The 8,529-nt window shown below is 48.0% G+C and overlaps 1 pseudogene; it reads right to left on the bottom strand.

The window, feature by feature from the left end:
• Positions 1 to 200: 200 nt before the first annotated feature.
• Positions 201 to 1,467, bottom strand: LOC136505887 (uncharacterized; annotated as a pseudogene).
• Between the last annotated feature and the right edge of the window lie 7,062 nt (positions 1,468 to 8,529).

The following is an 8,529-nucleotide window of genomic DNA, read 5'->3' as shown; positions in this document are numbered from 1 at the left end:
GATCAATGGTAATGTTGATGCGTGAGCCATATGCATGGTTCATGGTTGATATATTATTAATTGCTGTTATTTTTCGACGACACCATGTTAATGAACCCATGTACAAGCTCTGTTTCAGCATGCTCGCTCCCATGCTAACCTAACGAACAGAGGTAATAGCTGGTAGCTAGCCAGGCACAACAAACCACGCGCGCAACCAAGAATCCACCACTATCATCAACCAAATAATAATATATGTACACGCACGAACACGTCGATCAGATGCGTACATCACCCACCAGAAAACCCAACAACGGCGAGGTCAGCGTCGTCCGCACCACCGTGTCGTCGTGTCAACCGCACAGCCGCGGTCCATCCCCATCAGTTCCGCCGCCGTCTCCTCCGCCAGCGCCTCCAGCACGGCCGCCGCGATGAGCGCGCCCACTTCCTCCACCGACGGCCGCAGGTCCTCTGCGCGGACGCTTGCCCCGGCCATCTCCGAGGCTACGAGGCTAGTCAACCTGGCGAGGTCTTTCTCCAACGCCACGTCCTCCTTCCGACGCGCGTGCTTCTTCTTCCTCCTCCTCCTGGTCCGCGGCGTCGTTGGCGGCGTTGAGTTGTCGGTGCTGCTGCGGCGGCGCCGGCCGTCTTTGGACTGGGTGCTGCTGCTTCGGTCTCTGGCGATGGCGATGACGTCGTCCAGCAGTGTGTTGGGAGTGTAGGCGGATTCAACGAGCTCGCCGAAGATGGCCAGGGCTTCTGCGGTGGACGGTGGTTTCGATTAATGGCGCGTTAGACTTTGGCAGCTTGTACGAGCTCGATTCGATAATGGCGGGTGACAAAGAGAGATGGTGGCTGTGGTGCTTGCTTACGTACTCGGCGCGTGCGGCGGTGGCGGCGAGTGCTCGAACAGGCGCTGCTCCCGCACGGACACAGGGCTGAGCTGCTTCTTCGAGGACTCGTCCTCGTCGTCGTCGTCTTCCTGCTCCCCGTCGTCCTCCATGTGCTCTTCGACGTGTCCGGCTCCGGGGGAAGCGGGACGAAGAGCGAGCACGAGGCTGTCCGGCGTCCTCTGCTTTTCGGCGACGACGCGGCGGCACCCGATGGCGGCCCGCTGCTGCCGGTCCTTCGTCGCCGCAGGCACCGTCGACGTGCCGCTGAGAATCTTGGAGAGCAGCATCCTTAGCACGCCGCTCCGACGGGAGCACTTCTTGTTCCTCGCCGGCCGCCTCAGGATCCGGCCCGTGCTTCCGGTCTTGGGCCAGCACGTCGAGCAGGCGCCGCCACCGCACGCGGTGGCGTCGAGGAAGGCCGGGGAGCAGCCTCTCTCGAGGAGATAGAGGTCGAGGGAGAATGGCTCCTGCTGCTCACCAAGGACCTCCGACAGGCGGCGGCGGCTGCTGCTACCGAACGGCGACGGTGAAGGGTGGGACATGGGGCAGCACGGGGAAGGGAACGGATGGACAAGGCGAGGTGGAAGGAGGAAGAGACGTGTGACGTGTGTGTGCAAGTGGAACAGCATGTTGGAGCATATATTCGACGTGGCGGGTGAAGAAGCGCGGGGAAAGAAGCTTTACAACTTTTTCATTAACAACTTTCGGGGAAAAAATGGGATTAAAAGTTTAGCCTAGAAACAAAATACCGAAGGGACCAATAGAAACAAAAATCACGAAAATCAATGAAAATCGGATGAAATTTTGGGTAATATTTTTGAATCTTCATGAAATTTTGGCTAAAGTTTGAAACAAAAACTAAGCGAAATGGATATGAAATTATCAATACATGTATTTACTTGGAAATCGCCGATTTTTGGTGAAAACTAGACGAAATTCAGAACCCTGCACACGTGCTCTCGTCATTCGTCACCCACCACTTTACCGGTAGAAAGGGAAATCTCCGATTGTGTGAGCTTGTGCATTACTGTTATATATATATATATATATATATATATATATATATATATATATATATAAACCACAACAGTAAAACTAGCTTGAGAGTTGAGACATAAAAGTTACAATATCTCCACCAAGGATCTAATGATGAACCAGGGACAAAAGTAAGGGTAAGCGGCGGTGGAGCCAGGAATTGAACTTGAGGGCCGGGCAAACATGTTCATTATCTAACGTTGTATACTACAGAACTATATAGACCAATGAATGCAAAAATCACTAACGTTGTATCTACTTGCCTAGGTCAGCGCCTGTTGCACTGGGTGTGGTTTGGTCCACGAGTGCAACAGGGGCTGCAGCAGTACTTCAGCAGTATTTTTTAGTGAACGAACAATTTTTTTCTCTCACAACAAATCAGCATAAGCATCAGCATAATGTATTGGACGTGCAAACCCCCCGGGCGCAGCCTCTAATGGACTTTAAGACAATATACGACCCAACGGACCAAAAAGCGCAGATCCTGGAAACTGACTTGCTTCGATATGATTCCTGTTTACTCCGAATGAATTTTGATGTCAAACCAAAGCTATTGGTTAGCTTATGAAATTATGTTTCTATGCATATGTGTATCATCGTGGAAAATGGATTATGTATGCATCTTGGGCGTCGATTTTTCCCAGAACTGCTCCTAAAATCTAAGATGGATTCCAACTTAAATTAGACTGGGCCTCCGCCATGACTTGGATGACTTCAACGTCCACGCTAGTCCTCTTCATCTCCATGAATTATATCAAAAGGGGTGATGTCCTCATCAGCCATACTATTAAGAGAGTTCTAAAGTGATTGCAGTTATCTAGTGCCACTAGGTGATTACATTCTTTGCATATGTATTTGACCCAGTAATGAGGTGAGAAAGCAAGCGAAAATGCTTTTGAAATGTTTTGAAAATACTAACTTAGTACTTAAAGGTGAAGGTGTTCATGAAATACATTTTACGTATTAGACAAACAGATTTGCATAAGCGGATAGACACAAAAATAAATACCTTCACATTCTATACCTTTACTACAAATTAACATGAGACCTTTAATAGAATATACAAGGTGATTATATGTAATAAAACACATATAAATAAATATAATTTTATTACATATGGCTTGCCTGTGCAGGAACCAAACACGAAAGCACTACATATGTTTATGTTAGTTTAGGTTGTGCTGCATAAATCTAATGCAAACTAAAACTAATACATGCAACCAATCAGATTCTTTGTCTAAATCAAAGGTGAACTGTATGGTCCAAAAGAGTATAGTCGAATGTGTTGAGAAACTCACGACTAGCCTAGAAAGCACTCGAGAAGTCAAGATGCAAGCTTGATCAAATTTCCTTGGTGGGAGACAGTAATCCGTTGGAATCCATACGCCAATTCCTTGAAGCTATCTTCATGTGGTGTTAACGTTTTAGTCTTAGTTCATACTCCCTCCATTCCAAATTCTAAGTCATTCCAAGAATTTTGGACAGTCAAATCATCTTAAGTTTGACCAAAATTATAGAAAGAATTACAAAAATTTGTGACATCAAATAGGTATGCTATGAAAATATAATTAATGGAAAATCTAGGATATTTAGTTGGCATCATAAATGCTATTATCTTATCATACAAATTTGGTCAAAGTTGAGATGCTTTGACTCTTCAAGATTCTTGTAATGACTTATAATTTAGGATGGAGGGAGTAATATTTTTCCTAGTTTATAGTCCTCTTCTTCTTCTTCTTTAGATAACCATCCATTTCCTTATTATTCAACCATGAATCTCTCAAGGGGCGTCTCTGATGCATCCCTATGAGGGATGCCTATGATCGAGCCCGGAGCAAAGAGCGAGGAAGCAAGTCAGCGAGGAAGCGAACTGGGAGCGCCTTCAATTAAGCGGAGCATTGGAGTGCGGTTCGCCTCTACCCAGAGTGAGAGTCACCTCCGACCGAGCCCAATCCCGGGCCGATGGGGGAGCAGACAGGGAGGAGGTTGCCTCCGATCAAGCTGACAATGAGGAATGGAAAGCGGAGATAAGGGTCAGCTGTGGCGGGGCGGATGGGCAATCTGGGGAGCAGAGCATAGGGGCAAATGGACAGAAAATCCTTCAGGAGAAAACGCGAGTGGAAGGCCACGCTATATAAAACATCAATGCTAGTTGAAACTTCTATTTTTTGTTGGCCGCCCGATTCTCAGACAATCGAGACGTTTGAGTGAAATTCTCGATTATTTGAAATTCTCGATTATTTTCATGTAGAATCTAATTTTAAACGGCTTTAAACACACAAATACATATAATTTTCCTTTTCAATTGAAGCCCACACTAACCGAACGTACACGACTGTGCGTGAAATGCAAGACCACAACGGCTTTCAGTTGTACCTTCTTGCTTCCTTCTTCCGGCCTTTTCTTTAGCACTACTTTAGCAGTTCTTTTCAGCGAACGAACAATGTTTTTCTTTCACAATAAATCAGCATAAGTATCAGCACATAAATTTTTGATGCGGCACGATGCTTTTACCTGTTGTTTTTTTAGGTCACAACAGAGAATCCTCACTTGATTTTTTTTTTCATTTCATTAATCACACAGCCCTTAACGGCCTGCAGGATAGATGACATATTTTATACCATCAATGTACAAAGGCTTCGTTCGCTGGTCTGAATCTTGGCTGAAACTGGCTGAAAAATACTGTTCTGACTGAATTATTGTGAGAGAAAAATACTGTTTGGACTGAAAAAACAAGCCGAATATGAGGTAAGCCAAACAGGACCTTTCTATTTCGTCAACCTGCACTGCCATAATTTGGCTTCTGTCGTATAGGGCATCAAAATTCGAACATAGAGTCATGTAAGGAATTTTGAAGTTTTCAGGGTCATAAAAGAACTGATTGAGTTTCACATTGACATACAGTGCTGGTTTAGTTCCCAATCAAATTCCCAAAAAGTGCTACAGTAGCCTTCACATCGAATCTTGCGATACGTGCATAGAGCATTAAATGTAGACGAAAAAAAACCAATTGCACAGTTTAGTTAGAAATTACGAGACGAACGTTTTGAGCCTAATTAATTTATGATTGAACACTAATTGTCAAATAAAAACAAAATGCTACCGTAACCAAATTCCTAAAATTCACGGACTAAACACGCACGCAGATAATTTTCTCAAAATGATTTGGCTTCTGATGAGGCCGTCGGCTCTGATTTCCACAAGGCTTCCGGCGGCTTACATAAATCCGTTGCGGCTACGCTTCCACAGCAGCTGCCGGCAGCAAAGGGCCAACCAACCAAGTTCCTTTTTGAGCGTGGCTCGCGGCACGCCGGTGCTCTCGCTTGTCCGGAGGCGCGGGGCCTCCTTCGTCTGCTCAGTGCTCACCCCGACGCGCGACAGGTCCACCGCGTCGTCGTGTCGGGTCAAATCGTCAGGTGAAAAGCTCGGGGGATGGCCGGCTAGAGGGCCGGACTGGTACTCCGCCCGGCAGCTAATAAGGTACTGTCCGTACCACATTTGCTACGTTTCCTTCAAACGTCTGGGCAAGAAAGACAGAGAGATTCAAAAAAAAAACTGAGAGAGCATCTGTGGTACTACTACGTTCAGCTCAGAATTCAGATTGCAGTGGTTGAAAGATTGCATTAAAGCAAAGCTGGAGTGCTGGCATTGCCGTTGACAGGCTCGTTGGAACACTGCTTCAGGGCCATACTGCAAACCATTTTATTACTGTGGAAACCACACTGCTTGAGGGTGTTCTTTTCGCTTGGCTTATAAGCCGTACTTTTTCAGTCAACGAACAGTATTTTTCTCTCATAACAAATTAACAACGGTACTTTCAGCTATGGCTTATCAGCCAAGCGAACTGGGCAATACAATTGGCTGCTCATTTGAACCAGCATCTCGTAGAATAGAATAGATACGCCTTGTACTGAACTTTCTGTCTGTACCAATACTACTTACTGGCTGCTCATTTGAACGGGTGCCAACAAACGCCAAGACATGTGGAACCGGCACTGCTCAGCGGCAGCGCTCTGAATTGTCGCCTCAGCGGAAGCCATCGATGCCTGTCGATGGAACCGGCACTTCTGGCGAAACACGACAGGGGAATCGCAGCTCCGGCCAGATTTCCGTCTCGTCGCCGTTGTTGGCTTCCTCTTGTTCGTTCGCGGCGGGGGCTCGCTGGATGAACAGTAGGCTCGTGGATGAACAATGCGTGCACGAACAGCCGCTGCCTTATTTCGTATGGCTGTCTCCGAATTCAGCTCCCTCCTCTCCTCGGTACAACCGAACGGGAAGATGCTCGAAAAGGTGCAGATTTAATTAGCTGTTGGCGATTTTCCAGATGCCTTCAGTGCCTAGGGCGAGATTAATCACTCGATTAATGACCGAATAAGAGCATCTCCATTGGATCTTCTTTTGTAACCAGCTATAGGAGATATGTTAAAAAACAATTTTTATTTTTCATAAAAAAAGCAGCTCTATATGCGGTAGTGCCACGGACCGGGTGTCAGTCTATCTGGACGCGCTATTGCTAGGCCACGACGTCAGCCCAACAACTCACGTTCTTTCGTTTCTTAAAAAAGCAGCTCGTCCACTTCTTTCTATCCACTCGTTCCTCTTGCTATCACTCTTATCCGCTAGCTTGTCGCCTCCGTGCGCACGGCCACTGGGCCTCTGAGGCGTAGTGCGCGGTTGCCTCCAAGGCGCACCGCTCAGCCGTTGGCCTTGCCAGGCACGACGCATGACCGGCTCCGAGTCTTGGCGCTCGGCTGCCGGCCCTATCAAGCGCGGCATGCTGCTGCCCTCTCCAAGTCGTGTGGTCGTGGCCTCCCCGTCGCTCGTACGGCCGATGCCTCTCTTCCGTGACGTGCAGCCACTGCCACCGTCCCTCCACCTACAAGCGTCGTCGGGCCGCTGCCTGCACTGAACACCACATACCGATGAGGCTCCATTCTATCGAGCATGTAAGGTCCTAATATACCTAGAGGAGGATGAATAGCCTATTAAAAATCTACAAACCAACTAGAGCAATTTAATTAGTATAACAAATAGCGAAAAGCAAACTTGCTCTAACTCTATAAGGGTTGTAAGCCACCTATCCAATAATTCTAGTTACTATGATTACTAGACACATAATTTACTAAGTCACTACTCACTAAAAGCTTTCACACTTGCTACACTAAAAAGCTCCACTAAATGAACTTAAGCCACAAAGCAAGCTCTCAATTCTAACTACAATAAAGAGCTTACTACAACTAGTTTGCGGGTTTATAAAAGAGTAAGTAAGGTGATTATACCACCGTGTATAGGAGTGAACCAATCACGAGATGAATACTAAATCAATCACCAGGAGAATATCAACGGGCAAGAGACAACCAATTTTTCTTCCGAGGTTCACGTGCTTACCGGCACGCTAGTCCCCGTTGTGTTGATCAACACTTGGTGGTTCAGCGGCTAAGAGGTGTTGCACGAACCTCGTCCACACAATTGGACACCGCAAGAACCTACCCACAAGTGGGGTAACTCAATAACATGAGCACTCCACTAGAGTTACCTTTCGGTACTCCATCGGGGAAGGCACAAGACCCCTCACAATCACCGCGATCGGAGCCGGAGACAATCACCGACCTTCGCTCGACGATATTGCTGCTCCAAGCTGTCTAGGTAGACGCAATCACCAAGAGTAACAAGTGAATCCCGTGGCGAAACACAAACACCAAGTGCCTCTAGATGCAATCACTCAAGCAATGCACTTGGATTCTCTCCCAATCTCACAAAGATGGTGAATCAATGATGGAGATGGGTGGGAGAGCTTTGGCTAAGCTCACAAGGTTGCTATGTCAATGCAAATGGCCAAGAAAGTAGCTAGAGCCGGCCAAACGGTATTTATAGACACCCCAAACAATAGAGCCGTTGGCTCAATTATTGGGCTGACTGCGGTACGACCGGACACGCACGTCATGTGCACCGGACACGTCCGTTGTGGCGACCGGACACGTCCGGTCGCAGCCTAACTGCCACGTGTCCCTATTCAAATTGTTTAGCCATTCGCGTCCAATGGCTATCTCTGCGCACAGTAATACAAGTGATCGGACGTGTTGTTAGAAAACGACCGGACGCGGGAGACGCAGCGTCCGGATGAGTCCAGAGAGCTCCCAGAGCCGCTCTAAGCCGACCGGACGCGTTTGGTCACACCTGGCCGGACGCTCCCAGCGTCTGATCAATTATAGCGCTGAAAACCCGAGTCTTACCGGTTCACATCGGACACGTTCGGTGTGGCGATCGGACGCGTCCGGTCGCTGCGTCCGGTCGAGTCTAGAGAGCTCCCAGAGCCGCTCAACTGCGACCGGACGTGTTCGGTGTGGCCGACTAGATGCACCTCTGTGTCCGGTCCTCTCTGGACCAACACCCGCGCCCCACGTCACCTCGATCGGACGCTAAACAACGATTGTTTAGCTTCCAGTCACTGCTATGACGTAGAGTCCGGTCACCTCGTCAACTCTGTCATGCCTGGCCAGAATACCGGACGGGTCTGGTATGGATATCGGACACGTTCGGTCACGTCGGGAAGATACCAGACACGTCTGGTCCTCACGTCGGACGCGTCCGGTCACCCGTGACTAGCGCATTCAACTCTTTT

Source organism: Miscanthus floridulus, chromosome 14 (genome assembly GCF_019320115.1).
Source record: "Miscanthus floridulus cultivar M001 chromosome 14, ASM1932011v1, whole genome shotgun sequence".
Taxonomy (NCBI): domain Eukaryota; kingdom Viridiplantae; phylum Streptophyta; class Magnoliopsida; order Poales; family Poaceae; genus Miscanthus; species Miscanthus floridulus.
The sequence above is the reverse complement of the archived record's forward strand: the minus strand, read 5'-3'. Positions and strand labels throughout refer to the sequence as shown.